The following is a 17,062-nucleotide window of genomic DNA, read 5'->3' as shown; positions in this document are numbered from 1 at the left end:
TACAATTAGTAGTCAGAGGGCAGAAGATGCCACTGCTGGCTTAGGCTGAAGGCCAGAGTTGGAAATGAGGAAAGCTGAACAGTCCTTTCAATAGTTGTGGCCTGGCCTGTTGGGTTCTTCCAGCATTTTGTGTGTGTTACTGAGATTTCGAACATCTGCAGATTTTCTCTTGTTTCTGGTGTAAAGCCAAACTTTGGGCTTGACATCTACTCTAACTAGTTTCAAAGGATTAGAAATATTGCTTGCGTTGAGTTACCTTCACAATTTATTATAATGCATAAGGAATCTCATTTCACCAAACACCATTTCTCTTTTATTCCCTTGAGAATCTCACGTCATTGCAGAGCCTCCATTTCATAATCTTCAGGTTGTGCCAGTTAAGGCTCTAGGCTCTCTCACTCCCTTACTGTTTTCTACTTCTCCTCTTCAGTCTAGTCCATGTTTTCTTATTCTGAACTCCCAATATCTCCATGCATCCTGTGGATCTAGACTTTCCAATTGGAGCAATGGGGAGAAGGCTGTTTCATTCCCAAGGTATCTCCAGCCCCACTTGCTCCAACAATTAAATTCGGAGGTGGGTACCCATAGGGTAAGGTCTACCTCTAAGAAAACAGTTATGAAATGAGAGTTCAAAGTCCAAAGTAAATATGTTATCAAAGTATGTATATGTCACCATATTTTGCCCTGAGATTCATTTTCTTATGAGCATTCACTGTAGAACAAATAAATACACTGGAATCAATGAAAAACTACGCACAAAGACAGACAGAAGCAATGTGCAAAAGAAGACAAGCTGCGCAAATACAAAAATTAATCATAATAATAATAAATAAATAAGGAAAAAATAATATTGAAAACCTGAGTTGTAGTGCCCTTGAAAATGAGTCCATAGACTGTGAACAAGAGAAAATCTGCAGATGCTGGAAATCCAGAGTAATATACACAAAATGTTGGAGGAACTCAGCAGGCATCTATGGAAAAGAGTAAACAGTCGCTGTTTCGGGCTAAGACCTTTCATCAGGACTATAGATTGTGAAATCAATTCAGAGTGGAGGTGAGTGAAGTCATTCACATCGGTTCAGGAGCCTGATGGTTGTAGGGTAATAACTGTTCCTAAACTTGGTGGTGTGGTGAACTATGTGCCTGTCTGGACAACACCCCCTGCTGACTGCTCCTGTGGCTCCTCCCACAGGCCCCTGTATAAAGGAGATCTGAGGCCTGACGCTCGGCCTCTGTCTCCAGGACATTGTATGATAGACACTCACTCCTGGTTCCTTCTTCCAGTCAATAAAAGCCGATATCTCGCCTTACGTCTCAGTGTGAGTTATTGACGGTGCATCAGGTGGTGTGGGACCCACTGCCTGATGGCAGCAGCAAGAAAAGAGCACAGCCTGGATGGTAGGGGTCCTTGAAGATGGATGCTGCTTTCTTGTGGCAGCACTCCTTGTAAATGTGTTTAATGATGGGGAAGGCTTTGTCTGTGATGGACTGGGCTGTATCTGTTACTTTTTGCAGGCTTTTCTATTCTTAGGTATTGGTATTCCCATACCATGCTGAGATGCAAGCAGTCAGGAGACTCTCCACTGTGAATCTATAGAAGTACTGTATGTCAAAGTTTTAGATGACATGCCGAATCTGCACAAACATCTAAGAAAGTAGAGGTGCTGTTGTGTCTTCCTTGTAAAGGCATTTACATGCTGTCAGTTAACTTTACCATTTACTGTTAGAAATACTGGGAGGATATTTCCTTTTGACTGTACGTTGAAAGATAACTTCTCCTTTGTCAGCTGAATCAAACCAAACCCGTGAGAAATGAAAAATAATGACCAATCAGGAAACTATCAATTTCTGCCTTAAATATACCCATGGACTTGTCCTCCACCACAGTCTGTGGTAGAGCATTCCACAGATTCACTACTCTCTAGCTAAAAAAATTCCTCCTTACTTCTGTTCTAAAGGTTCGTCCCTCAATTTTAAGGCTGCGCCCTTGAGTTCTGGATACCTCCTCCATAAGAAAGATCCTTTCTGCATCCACCCTATCTAGTACTTTCAACATTTAATGATGATAAACGTGATTCTGATATAGGTTTCCATTGTGGACTGAGAGTGGGAAGGGGGCGAGAAGCACTAGAGAGACATTCTGTAACAATCAATAAACTAATTGTTTGGAGTCAAATGACCTTGCCTAGTGTCTCAGGGACGGGTGATCTGCCCCATGCCACCCCCCTCCACTCCTGGCACACCTTCTCTGCTGCCTCTGCCACACCCCTCCCACGACACTCCCTCCTCACCATTCATAGGACATAGGACAAACGAAGTAATGGACAGCAGGCATATAATCCCAAAGGACATTGTTGAGCCAACAGCTGTTAAAACTGGCATTTTTTTCTGATTTATTTAATAGATGAATTAAAATTTTTCTTGACCCATGGCAGGATTTTGACCCATGTTCTTAAATTGTCAGATTAGACCTCCAGATCATCAATGTAGTAACTTAAATCATTATTCTGTACATCCCTAATATATAAGTGGGCAAAATAGCAGAATAATTATCATACATTTGTTGGATTATTGAGTTTGTGCATCAGTGCACAACGTCGCAATGGAAAGTACTAATATAATTCTGCAAATATCCAATTCTAAAGATTTAATAAGTGTACAGTCGTTTCTAACTAACTTTGTTTTGAACTGCATCTGCTTCTTAACAGCCCATTCAATTTTTTTGGTCAATTTAATTTATTAACCCCCTTCATTATCCTTCAGTGTCTCCAAATGCTATTGTTTTTATGTAACCAAAGAATAGAAATGGTCCCAGCAGGTCCCTGATTGTACACCATAACTCACCTGCTGCCGATACAAAAAACAAAAATGTAATATCAAGTCACATAAGATGTGGTATCTAATTGAATAGCTTCTAAAAATCTATAAATACAATGTTAGTTGTTTTGCCTTTACTTAAACTTGAATGTTTATGTCAAGACAAATCAATTGAATTACTCAAGCAAGTATTTCACTTTGTAGTGTTGACTATTCCTGACAACATGTTCCCCTATCAAGTAAATTAACTTTTCAAAATCAGAATCAGGTTTAATATCAATAGTGTATGTTGTGAAATTTGTTAACTGAGCTGCAGCAAGCTAATGCAATACATGAAAAATATAGAAAAAATAATTACAGTAAATATATATATATAAAGTAATTAAGAATAGGGCAAAACCAGAAATAAAAAAAAGTGTTTATGGGTTCAATGTTCATTTAGAAATTGGATTTCAGAGGGGAAGAAGCTGTTCCTGAATCGCTGAGTGTGTGCCTTCAGGCTTCTGTACCTCCTTCCTATGGGAACAATGAGAAGAGGGCATGTCCTGGATAATGGTGATCCTTAATAATGGACGCTGTCTTTCTGAGCCACCGGTCTTTGAAGATGTCTTGGATATTTTGGAGGCTAGTACCCATGATGGAGCGATCTAATTTTACAACTCTCTGTAGCTTCTTTCAATCCTGTGCAGTAGCCCCCACCCCCTCTCGTACTAGATGGTGATGCAGCTTTGCAGAACGCCATCCATGGAACATCTGTAGAGGTTTTCAAGTGTTTAGTGTGACAAACGAAATATCCTCAAACTTTTGCAAAAAGTTGCATTAAAGATCAGAAATAGATCACTCAACCCAGCAGATCAATGCTGATTTTTATGTTTCAGTCAAGTTACTTCACTGCCTATTTTATACAATGCTTTGCATCTCATTATTTTGTCTGCATTCCTCTTAAATGCATTTCTCACCCATTCTCTGTGGTAGTGAGTTCCACATTCTATTTCAGGTAAATTGGCTTCCTTTGCATTCTTGACGTTCATCCAACAGAAAAAAAGCTTTTTTATAGAATATTTTAAAAATCATTCTAAGTGATTCCATGAGAAAATTATTGGGCAAAGTCTGACAGTGAGTCTCAAAAAGCGACATTAAATAAATTGCAAAAGTCCTGGTCAAAAACCTGCTGTCAAAGAGTTGAGAAGTTGAGAATGACGAAGTAATATAGAGACACAGAGCAATAGAGCAGAAAAACAGGTTTGTCTTACTTGTTTTATAGATTTGTGTTCCTTACTTGTGATGTTATGCTCCACACCGCTCTGCAGTATTGAATACCGGCTGCGGATCTACAGGAAGTACCTCTGGTGCAGACAATTGGTTTTAGAAGTCACATAATTAGTTAAATGAAGATCTGTTTTTGTAGACCTGTGTGCAGTAAGGTGTTTCAATCGATTGGTTGACATAAGTTTTTGGGACTTACTAGGTACTCCATTGGGGCCTGTGAGGTTCACCTTACTGAAATCAGCCTTCGAGGCAGAGATCAGAGGATCAGCAGGTGCAACGGAGATCTTCAGGTCCGTAGTTACATTCTCCCTTTCAAAGCAGGCATAGAAGGCTTTGAGCTCATGTGGCAGTGAAGCATCGCCGGCATTCATGCAATTATGAATGCACAGTACTGTCGTGCACAGAACATGCTTTTGAATGGTACTGTAGTGATTTTATGTGTTGATCCATACTGCTGTCACAATAAAAACAAATTTCATGACAGATGTGAGTGACGATAAACCTGATTCTGATATGGGTCTCTATTGTGGACTGAGAGTGGAAAGGGGGCAGGGAGAGGGGAATCATGGTTGGGAAAAGGGGAGGGAGTGACATGATCAATAGACCAATTGTTTGGAATAAAATGACCTTGCATGGTGTCTTAGGGCTGGGCATGTCCACAGCCATGACACCTCCTGAGCCCTGGCACTCCTTCTCTGCCAGCTGTCCCACACCGCTCCCACAGCACTCCATCCTCATCATTCCCAATATCATTTGCTGCGGCCAGATTTACAAACTCATTCTGCTCCACATTGACAAATACAGTACTGTGCAAAACTCTTAGGCACCCTGTGTGGCCTCCATCGGCCATGGTTGACCATGGGTACTGTATCTCTGGTAGTCACTGGTTTGTCGAGCAGCGTCGACTGTGGCTATTGAGGCCGATCCTGGAATGGTAGGCTCTGCCACAGTTGCTGCATATGTAGGGTGTCGTGGAATTGTTGTCCGCTGTCCGCTGTGCTCTCCGTTTACCTCTCCGCTCCTCAAACTGACTCAGGATCACTCCTTCGCCTTGCTCTAGGTGTTGCTGAAGAGTACCATGCCATTGGTTGTGGTCATCTGCTGTATCCTCCCAGCAATCCGTGTTGATTTTTAAGACTTTCATGTTGTGCTTACAGAGGTCCTTGAAGTGAAGCTGGGGTCTACCAATGTTCCTCTTGCCTGTTGCTAGTTCTCCTCAGAGGATGTCCTTTGGCAGTCTACCATCCTTCGTACAACGGACATGGCCCAGTTAACGCAGTCAGCGTTGTCTTAAAAGCGTGAACTTTGTGGGAAGTCCAGCACGGGAGAGGACCTCAGAGTTTGAGACTTTGTCTCTCCAGGTGATGCCGAGGATGCCTGAGGGAAAACTATTGAGTTTCCTCTCCTGCTTGGAGTAGATGGTGCAAGTCTCACGACCATACAGGAGGGTGCTGATAACGCATGCTTTGTGCAAGGCAGTCTTGGTCTTTGTAGTGAGTTTTGAATTCTCCCAGACCCGTGAGGAGAGTCGAACGAGGATCGATGTTGACTTGTCGATAAGCCTATTGATTTCAGCATCGAGGGAGAGAGTGTCGCTAATGGTCGACTCCAAATATGTGAACTCTTGGACCACTTCTAGATTGTAATTGTCGATGGTAATGGTAATGACTGGTGTCTCCACTATGTTCTGGGCAAGGACATTTGTTTTCTTTAGGCTGATGGTGAGCCCGAAGTCCTTGCATCCCTTAGAGAAGCAGTCCATGAGAGTTTGCAGTTGCTGTTTGATGTGTGAGGTTATAGCAGCATCGTCAGCAAAGAGCCTGCCATGTATTAAGATCTTTCACACCTTTGTTCTTGCTCTCAGGGACACAGTGTTGAACAGCCGCCCATCAAACCTGGTGTGCATGTAGATGCCTTCTGTCGATGTCCCAAACATGTGCTTCAATAGCATAGAGAAGAAGATGCCAAATAATGTTGGGGCCAACACGCATCCGTGTTTGACTCCACTACGAATAGCGAAGGGTTCTGAAGAGCTGCCATCGTACTGCACAGTATCCCTCATGTCATCATGGAATGACTTGATGATACTTTGGAGTTTCGGGGGACAGCCAATCTTGAGGAGAATCTGAAAGAGCCCATCCCTGCCGACAAGGTTGAATGTCTTGGTCAAGTCAATGAAATTGACATAGAGGGGTTTCTGTTGTTCCCTGCACTTCTCCTGGAGCTGACAGAGTGAGAAAATCATGTTGACAGTTGACCTCCTTGTGCGAAAACCACATTGGGACTCAGGTAGACCCTTTCTGCCAGAGTTTGTAGATGTGCCAGAGCTACACGAGCAAGGACTTCACCAACAATACTCAGGAGGGAGATACCCCTGTAGTTGCTGCACTTGCTCCTACCACCCTTGTTCTTGTACAAAGTGACGATTTTGGAGTCGCTTATGTCCTGTGGTTCGGCTCCTTCCTTCCAGCACTGATGGAGGACCTCATGTAAGGGTTGGAGGAGTGAGCTCTTGCAGTGTTTGATCAGGTCCGGAGGAATCTCATCACTGCCAGGAGCTCTCCCTGGGGCCAGACTGTCAATTACCTTGCTGAGGTGATCAATGGTTGGTTCAGAGTCGGGTTCATCCATGACTGGTAGACAATCGATGGCATCAATGGCTGAGCTAACAACAGCACTTCCCCTCGAGTAGAGCACAGAGTAGTGTTCTACCCAGCGTTTCCATCTGCTTGCTTTTATCGGTGATTATTTCACAGCTGGATGAATTCAGGGGTGCTATCATGCTCTGCGAAGGGCCAAAGGCCTTTTTGATACCACCATGCATTGATCCGATGTTGCTTGTCACAGCTGCTGGCTGAACGTCCTCACTGAGCTGGAGCCAGTACTCATTTGTGCACTTCCTTGTAGTCTGTTGCATTTTGCTTCCAGCAGCTCGAAGAGCCTGGAGTGTTTGGTCAGATGGTGAGCGCCTGTACTCTGTGAGAGCCGCACGCTTGGCCTCGATGACAGGAGTCATGAGGTTGGACTTCGCCTCAAACCGGTCACTGCCCTTTGTGGTCTTTCTTCCAAAGATAGAGAGTGCTGATTCGTGGATGGTGTCGCGAAGGTATGACCATCGTTCTGTTGCAGTGTCTCCTCGTGAGGAGGTAGTCATAGCACCCTGTACTGACTTGGCAAACTGGGCAACCTTTTCTGACTGTTTCATCTCTGTTGTGTTGATGCAAAGTTTTCCAGTTTGTTTGGAGTGCTGGATTTTCCTCGGACGTAGTTTGATCTTGCAGCATACTAAAGCATGATCCTTATCGCTGTCTGCACTGTGGAATGAGTGGGTGATTAGTACAGAGTTGATGAAAGAGGGCCTGGTGATGATCAAGTCAAGTCAAGTCACTTTTATTGTCATTTCGACCATAACTGCTGGTACAGTACATAGTAAAAATGAAACCACGTTTTTTCAGGACCATGGTGTTACATGACACAGTACAAAAACTAGACTGAAATACGTTAAAAAAAAACACAGAAAAAACTACCCAAGACTACAGACCTACCCAGGACTGCATAAAGTGTACAAAACAGTGCAGGCATTACAATAAATAATAAACAAGACAATAGGGAAGTAAGTTGTCAGGCCAGGCTCTGAGTATTGAGGAGTCTGATAGCTTGGGGGAAGAAACTGTTACATAGTCTGGTCGTGAGAGCCTGAATGCTTCGGTGCCTTTTTCCAGATTGCAAGAGGGAGAAGAGTTTGTATGAGGGGTGTGTGGGGTCCTTCATAATGTTGTTTGCTTTGTGGATGCAGCATGTAGTGTAAATGTCCATAATGGCGGGAAGAGAGACCCCGATGATCTTCTCAGCTGACCTCACTATCCGCTGCAGGGTCTTGCGATCCAAGATGGTGCAATTTCTGAACCAGGCAGTGATGCAGCTGCTCAGGATACTCTCAATACAACCCCTGTAGAATGTGATGAGGATGGGAGTTGGGAGATGTACTTCCTTCAGCCTTCGCAGAAAGTAGTAGCTTTCTTTGCAATGGAGCTGGTGTTGAGGGACCAGGTGAGATTCTCCACCAGGTGAACACCAAGAAATTTGGTGCTCTTAACGATCTCTACCGAGGAGCCATCGATGTTCAGTGGGGAGTGGTCGCTCCATGCCCTCTAGTTGGTGCGAGTGTTTAGACCGTGGATATCACCATGAGACCTTGTACTGCAACTTCATCTGAAAGTAGGAGTTAGTTACACACGGACCGTGATAGGAGCAGAACTCCAGGAGACGTTGTCCATTGTCATTTATTTTGCCAATTCCAAAATGGCCAAGACAAGTCGACCAGGAATCATTATCAGCTCCCACTCTTGCACTGAAGTCACCAAGGAGAACAAGGTGCTCGTCACTGGGAATATTCCTGACAACAGCTTCTAATTTGTTGTAAAACATGCCTTTTGCCTCAGAGGTGGAGTTCAAGGTAGGGGCATACACACTGACAAGAGATACTGGGCCGTGACTGGTGTGTAGGCGGAGAGTCATAAATCGTTCTGATCCATTTTCTGGTGGCTCCACAATTTGCAACAAGGAGTTCCTAATGGCAAAACCCAAGGGGCATGTCTTGGTTCTTTCCCTGCCAGAAAAAATGTGTAGTCCCTGTGGTGAACTACGTGTGCCTGCCTGGACACGCCCCCTGCTGACTGCTCCTGTGGCTCCTCCCACAGACCCCTGTATAAAGGCGATCAAGGCCTGAGCCCGGCCTCTCTGTCTCCAGGATGTAGTATGGTGGTCACTCACTGCTTGTTCCTTCTTCCAGTCAATAAAAGCTGATATCTCGCCTTACGTCTCAGAGTGAGTTATTGCTGGTGCATCAGTCCCTTTCCTTCGGTGTACCTGAATCCATCAAATGTGTTTCTTGTAGGCACCTTCGCTATGCTATATATATGTGCCTAGGGCTTTTGCACAGTTCTGTATATTCGTCTTTATTATACAGGTTGCTTTCTATTGTTTTCAATCTATATGGACAATCTCCTATCTGTTGATTGTACAGTGATCACGGAGCTGAAATATCTCAGTAGTAATGGGGTAGCTGAGTGGATTAATCTTGTTGTATTAATTTCTCAGCTACTAAAGCAATGTGCAGTTATCGACTCCAACAGTATCACAACAAGCTGCACGTAAAGCAAAAGGACTTGGTCTAATGCAGCTGAACAATGGATGATCCAGAGCAGACTGAGCCAAACTGGTTTAAGGCCAGTCTATGCATGTAGAGAATAAACCTACTGATCTGTTGTCAATCCAGTTTTCATCATTATATATCAATATCTCTCACACTCACTTCCTATTATGTTTCTGAGAAAGGGTGGGTAGTGTTCCTGAATGCGGCAACTTTGCAGGCGGGTCAAAAAAGGAAGAAAGACATATAATATCTTTCACAACCTTGTGTTTTGAAAATACTTTTGAAGTGTGGAGAGTTGGGCCAACAGGTCTGTTGCTGTGCTGAAAGACTCTGAGTCTAGTTATTATCTTATTCCAGTAATGTGAAGCTTTAGTTTAATGCAAAGTACAGAGGTATCTTACAATCCTGTCCTATTTCTTCTTCAGCCCCTATCACCTCCAACCACCTGATGTTAAATGCACTGTTTAATAGGGGTGGCATGGTAGTGTAATGGTTAGCACAACGTTTTACAATACCTGTGACCCTGGTACAATTTCTGCCCACTGTATGTAAGGAGATTGTATGCTGTCCCCGTGATTGCATGGGTTTCCTCCCACAGTCCAAAGGGCGTAACAGTTAATAGGTTAATTGGTCATTGTATATTGTCTTGTGATTAGGATAGGGTTAAATCAGGAGTTGCTGAGTGTCATGGCTCGAAGAGTTGGAAGGGCCTATTCCACGCTGCTCAATAAAATAAAAAATAAATAAATAATAGATCAGCTCTCTGTATTGTCTCCTACACTCAGTGGCCACTTTATTAGGTATATTCTGTCCTACTAAAGTGGACACTGAGTGTATACTTGTGGTCTTCTGCTGCTGTAGTCCATCCACTTCAAGGTTCAACGTGTTGTACATTCAGAGATGCTCTTCTGCATACCACTGTTGTAACGTGTGGTTATTTGAGTTATTGTCACCTTCCTGTCAGCTTGAACCAGCTGGGCCGTTCTCCTCCAACTTCACTTATTATCGAGGCATTTTTACCCACAAAACTTCTGCTCACTGGATTTTCCTTTTTTTAAATTTTGTTTTTCACACTATTCTCTGTAACTCTAGAGACCGTTGTGTATGAAAATCCCAGGAGATTCTCCAATCACCCCATCTGGAACCAACAATCATTCCACGGTCAAAGTTACTCAGGTCACATTTTTCCCCATTCTGATGTTTAGTGTTCTACTGTCCTACTTTGCCATTGCGTGTGGGGCGGTGCGGTGGCTAAGTAGTCAGCACAACATCGTACATTGCTAGCTGTGAGATCAAGCTTCAATTCTTGCCACTGTCTGTAAGTAATTTGTACCTGCTCCTTGTGACAACATAGGCTTCATCCCACATACCAAAGGCATACAGTTAGGGTTAAAGAGTTGTGGACATATTATGTTGGTGCTGGAAACATGGCAACACTGCGGGCTGCTCAGAGCAATCTTCACTGATGTGAATTAATGCAAACAACACATTTACAACATTTAATATAATAACACAGTACAGTCCCTTCAGCCCACAATGCTGTGCTGAACTTTTGACCTACTCTAAGTTCTATCTAACCTTCCCTCCTTCATTGACCTCCATTTTTCTATCATCCATCTGCCTATCTAAAATCTTTAAATGCTCCTAATATATCTACCTCTACCACCACTATTAGCACGCATTCCACACGCCCACCACTCTGTGTAAAGAACTTAACCTCTGACATCCTGTATCACTGTATGTTCCAATGCAGATGTGACAAGTAAAGCTAATCTTTAAATCTCTGTGTACTTAAGAGGCAGAATTGAACACTTACCCACTGGTATCTGTCACAGTCAACACTACTGACCGCTGATGATTTGAAGGCAATGGTGTGCAGAATCTTACTTGATAAGATGATCTTCAGAAACATGAAACAAATTTCCAGTGGTCAAAATTTCAGAGTAAATTTATTATCGAAGTATATATACGTTACCATATAATACCCTGGGATTCATTTTCTTGTGGGCATTCACAGTAGATGTGAAGAAATGAAATAGAGTCAGTCAATGAAATACACGCAAAGTTAGACAAACAACCAATGTGCAAAAAAAGACTTACTGTACAAACACACAGAGCAAAGGTAGACAAATAATAATTAATCAATATTATTAATCCATCTATATATTTATTTATGATTAATTAATAGGTTGTAGAATCACCTTTTGGTTGAGTGAACTCAGCCTTTTCTCCTTGGAGCGACGGAGGATGAAGGGTGGGTGACCTGATAGATGTATATAAGATGATGAGAGGTATTGATTGTGTGGATAGTCAGAGGCTTTTTCCCAGGGCTGAAATGGTTGCCACAAGAGGACACAGGTTTAAGGTGCTGGGGAGTAGGTACAGAGGAGATGTTAGGGTTAAATTTTTTACTCAGAGAGTGGTTGGTGCGTGGACTGGGCTGCCAGCAACAGTGGTGGAGGCAAATATGATAGGGTCTTTTAAGAGACTTTTGGATAGATACATGGAGCTTAGAAAAATAGAGGGCTATAGGTAAGCCAAGTAATTTCTAAAGGAGGGACATGTTCAGCACAACTTCGTGGGCTGAAGGGCCTGTATTGTGCTGTAGCTTTTCTATGTTTCTATGTTTCACCTCAGAGTTGAGGTGAGTGAAGTTATCCTTCCTGGTCCAGGAGCCTGATGGTTGAACATAGTGGTGTGGGATCTAAGCCTCCTATGCTTCTGTCCCAATGGCCGCAGCTAGAAGAAAGCATTGCTGGGTTGGTGGGGTCCTTTGTGACAAATATTGCTTTATTGTGGCAGAGCTCCTCGTAGGTATGATCAATGGTAGGAAGAAAACAGGCAACGACACCTGTGGTGACTTCCCTTGACCTTCAGCAGGACTGCTCGGCCTAGCACCCACCACACCGCACTTTGTGTCACTGAGGTTCATTAGTTTTCCTCGCAGGCCGCAAGTGAACACACGGAAGAGCTTTCAGAAGGAAGTAAACGAAGCAATGGTGTGAAAGAATCTGTCACGTTAACTGTGCAATAGTTCATCCAGTCGGTGTGATTCCTCTTTTGAGTGGGTGTGCAGGTGAAAGGAATACTGCATGTGAGATCCGGGACTAATTTCAAAAAGCACAATAATTAGCTGATAAACAGCCAGCAGGCAGTCAATTAATGTCTGAGCGAGCTTTTACAAAGTGATGTGCTGCACGCTTTAACCTTTATCTCGCTTCTTGAATTACCGAGCTACTGAAAAGCACAGTTTTTAAAGGTCAGCAGGCTGAAAATGTTACCATGCTGAAAAATGCTCCGGAAAAAATATCAGACATTAGCATTCAGGTTATTAATGTTAAACAAGGAAAAGGTTACTTCATGCAACACATAATGCACAGAAATGCACAGAATGATGTATTGGCCACCTCAGAAGATGTTGCAAAACAAAGTACCCAGAATTAGTTTTTAATGCACGGTCACCACAGCACACCTTAATTTTTCTCACATTATCTGCAGCCTTTACAAAACTCCATTTACTATGATTTATTAGTCACTGATGAACTTTACTCTGAAACTCCTGGAGAAGGTTTGGTGCAGGGAGATCAGCTGGTGGGGCTGCATACTTGTAGTTTTTTTAAAGAGCTAATTGTGGTAACTTCTACTTTACAAAAGGACCACTCGGCAACTTGACGGCCAAAAGAGCATCTCTATCTGGGACGGCAAATGATATTTACAATACTGAGCTTCCAGGTACTTTGGGTGGAGGGACTATATACAATGCACACTGGGAGTAAAAAGAGCGGAAGTAAAGACCCCGCCAACCCCGGATCCCGCCTCTTGCTACCAACAGCTCCCATATTAGTATTAACTTTCTTTTAATAATACTCACATTACACTAATTGTTTAACACTTGTTTATGTACAGTATAACAATAACATGCAAATCAAAGACTGGCCCATAACACAAGTGTGGCTTCAGCCAGATTCTTAATCACTTTAAGTCCTCGGAGTAGAATTATGCCGTCTGGCCCATCGAGTCTGCTCTGCCATTCTGGCACACGCCCTGTAACCTTGCCTGTTGTTGACGTTGGTGTGTCCACTCTGCTGTTTGCATTATACCCTCTTTGTGTCTTTATTGAGATACAGCACAAAATAGGCCCCTCCAGCCCTTCAAGCCATGCTGCTCAGCAATCGGATTTAATGCTAGCCTAATCATGGGACAATTTACAACGACCAATTCACCTACCAACTGATATGGCTTCGGACTGTGGGAGGAAACCGCAGCACCCAGAGAAAACCCATGCAGTCACTGGGCGGACATACAAACTCCTTACAGGCTGTTTGTATGTCCTGCAGAAGGGTTTCAGCCCAAAACGTCGACTATACTTTTTTTCCATAGAAGCTACCTGGCGTGCGGACTTCCTCCAGCATTTTGTGTGTGTTGCTCGGATTTCCTGCACCTGCAGATTTTCTCTTGTTTATGGTTTCCTTACAGGCAGTGGCGGGAATTGGACCCAGGTTGCCTGTATGGTAAATCATTGTGCTAACCACCACGCTACCTCACTATGTCTTCGTATATCTCGAACATTTCTCTGATTTTCCAAGAGACTAGATATGAGCAGAGACTCACACATTTCTACCCTTTCCTCTACATTTTAGATCTTTATTCTTCTAACTCATTTATTTATCTGCATCACTTGTCTTTGTTTGCATATGGGTTCTTGGTTTATCTATAGTTTTTCATAAATGTTATTGTATTTCTTTATTTCTCCTGTAAATGCCTGCAAGAAAATGAATCTCAAGGTAGTATATGGTGACATATGCTTACTTTGACAATGAATTTACTTTGACTTGGACATTCTGACCTTGACATTCCTTATTTGCCATTCATTCTCCCCTTTACCTTCTCATGCCTCAATTTCCTTCCCAACTACCACTACGTGCATTCAGTTCTATCCAAATATTTTATCAGTTTGAATGTGCAAACACAAACAAAACACCGAAGAAAGATGAGCAGAGCAGATCACAATTTGAAGGGAAATAGGTATTCATGTGCACGCTCCAGCCCAACTGATCCATGCTGATCAATATCCCATACAAAGTAGTCTCATTTGCCAATGTTCAGCCCATACCCTCCTAAACCTATCTGTGCACCTGTCTAATCGTCTTTTAAAGGTTGTTTCTGTATCTCCCCAATTTCTTCATCTGGCAGCTCAGATTCAAATTTGTAAAATGTACAGTACTGCCTTATGTGTATTTATATACATTTATACACACACACATATAAAGGGTATAGTACTGTATTTGTCAACATGGAGCAGAGAGCAAGTTTGCAAACCTGGCAAGAATAAAGGGTATTGTGACTGGTGGGGGCTGGACCATCATGGGAGTGGTGTGATACTGGTGCAGATAGGGAGTGCCGGGGTAGGGGGTGGTGCTGGTGCAGACACGCCCAGCCCTGAGACACGAGGCGAGGTCATTTGTTTCCAATCAATTGGTTTATTGATCATTACAGAATGTCTCTCTGGTGCTTCCCACTTCCTCCCCTTTACCTTTTCCTTTTCCAAACCATGATTCCACTTCCCCTGCCCCCTTCCAACTCTCAGTCCACAAAAGAGACGCATGTCAGAATCAAATTTACCACCATTCGCATATGTCATGAAATATGCTTTTTTTGTGGCAATAATACAGTGCAATACATAAAATTACTATAATACTATGCAAAGATCTTAGGCACCCTAGCTATATATACATGCCAAAGATTTTTGCACCATAGCTGTATATATGTGCCTAAGAGTTTTGCAGAGTACGGGGAAACATATAGTGAAACGCATTATTTGCATTAACAACGAACACACCAATATAACCAACACAAGTGCTGCCACACATTCGGGTGCCAACATACCATGTTCGACAGAGAATCACAGAACGCAACAAGCAACAGAACAACAACAGCAAAACAAGCCCCTTCCTTCTTCCCACTCATCTCCCACCTACCCATGAACACAGACAGTCCTCCAACTCCAGTTTCAAGACTCCAGGCTTCAGCCATTGTGCTTCAACTTCCAGTCAACCTTCAGACTTTGATCTTCAGTATTGATCCCTGGACGAGCCGACTGGGACTCTGAACTCGAACTTGATCCATCTATGGATCACTAACTGTGTTTAAAAACAGTTTTGTCCCTGAAGGTCCTGTTAAATCTTTCACCTCTCACCTTAAGCTGATGCCCTCTTGTTCTCAATTCCGCTACACTCGGAAAACAACAGAAGGTGTTCACCCTATCTAGGACTCTCATGATGTTGTTTCCCTTTCCACAGTTCTAGTCAAGGGATTGAACTTGAAAGGACTTCTTTAATAAAACTTATTTTGCTAAGAAATACATTCATTGGGAGTGAAGAAACAATTAACCCAATCCAAGCTTAGCACTTTGCTTCCTAAATTCTCCTGTGTTGTCTCACTGATTAAGAGTGACACGACCCATTTTAATGCAAGCTATATTTCATCTTCCATTCACACCTTTGTGACACCTCTCAAATATATCTTCCTCAGGGGATAGAACTACTGAAAGTCATGCATAAATTGAGGGATGGCCAAATGACTCAGAGCCAGGTTGAAGCCCCAAAAAAAAAATCTACTGACAAGGTTTCCTCAGAACTCAACACTCTTTAAGTATTTTGTGACACTCCACCCAGACCCAAATGAAATATTTCCCACAGATACCATTGAATGCAGAGAATGCCTCAAGGACTTGAGGGCTGCTACTAAAGACACTCCATTATGGGATATAAACAGTACCCTGAAGTGAGCCATTTACAATTTGCCAACAATTGTTTTCAATTGAAGTTTTATCGAGACTTACATTGCTTTTACGTCTCTTAAATATTATTATTTTTTGCTCCTTTTTCCCCATGCTCCTTTTTTTCAAAGATCAAAGTGCATTTAGTATCAAAGTATGTACACCATATGCAACTGTGAGATTTGTCTTTCTATCCAAATTATCCTTGAGTTGATAGAGTTTAAAATCCAGGCCAAGTGTGTCCAATGTATGTTGGGTTCTGCAGCAAAAATAACATGGAAAGATCTTTAACTTAAATTTGATGCCCTTTTCCTTGCCACTTGATTTTCACATCAGCTATTTCTTAGATGTTCCAGAAATGGGTCAGATTTGTGTGCAGTGTTCTCATGCATCCTTAATTTCTCAGAAAATGACCAAAACTTCATTTCATTTGTCAGTTAGAGTTCCCTCTCTTATCGTGTATTTATTACTTCACCTCATTCCTTGCCAATGCCCCAGGGTTTCAGTCATTTAAATTGCTCTGTTGCCAAGACCAAGATGTTCATTTTAGTTTAAAGATCTCCTTCCTTAGTTTCCATTGTGCAATTCAATGTCCTCGAGTTGATCTCAAGTATTTGGAAAGTTTCCTATCGTTTAACAATACCACATTTTTCTTTACTATTATTTTGTGTCTTTTCAATACAAGTTTCAGAAGTCATACTGTATGCAAAAGGAACGAATGTGGGCCATGACATGAATCTTTCAATGATTTTTTACACATTCCACAGTGAGTAAAGGAAAGGAGTGAGATTACATGTCTTCAGTGCTATTCCACTGTATATTTACATCAACCACTCTGAAAAAAAGGAAAGAAAGAAGAGCTTTATTTGTCACATATATATCAAAACATTAAAATATACAGTGGAACGTGCCACCTTGTGTCAACGACCAACACAGTTTAAGGATTGTGCTGTGGACATTCCACAAGTGTTGCCACACCTTCAGCAAAAACATACTATGTTCTCAATTCACTCAGCCTCGCCCTAATAGTACATGTTTGGAAA

The sequence above is a fragment of the Hypanus sabinus genome, chromosome 16 (assembly GCF_030144855.1).
Source record: "Hypanus sabinus isolate sHypSab1 chromosome 16, sHypSab1.hap1, whole genome shotgun sequence".
NCBI classification, from domain to species: Eukaryota; Metazoa; Chordata; class Chondrichthyes; order Myliobatiformes; family Dasyatidae; genus Hypanus; species Hypanus sabinus.
The sequence above is the reverse complement of the archived record's forward strand: the minus strand, read 5'-3'. Positions refer to the sequence as shown.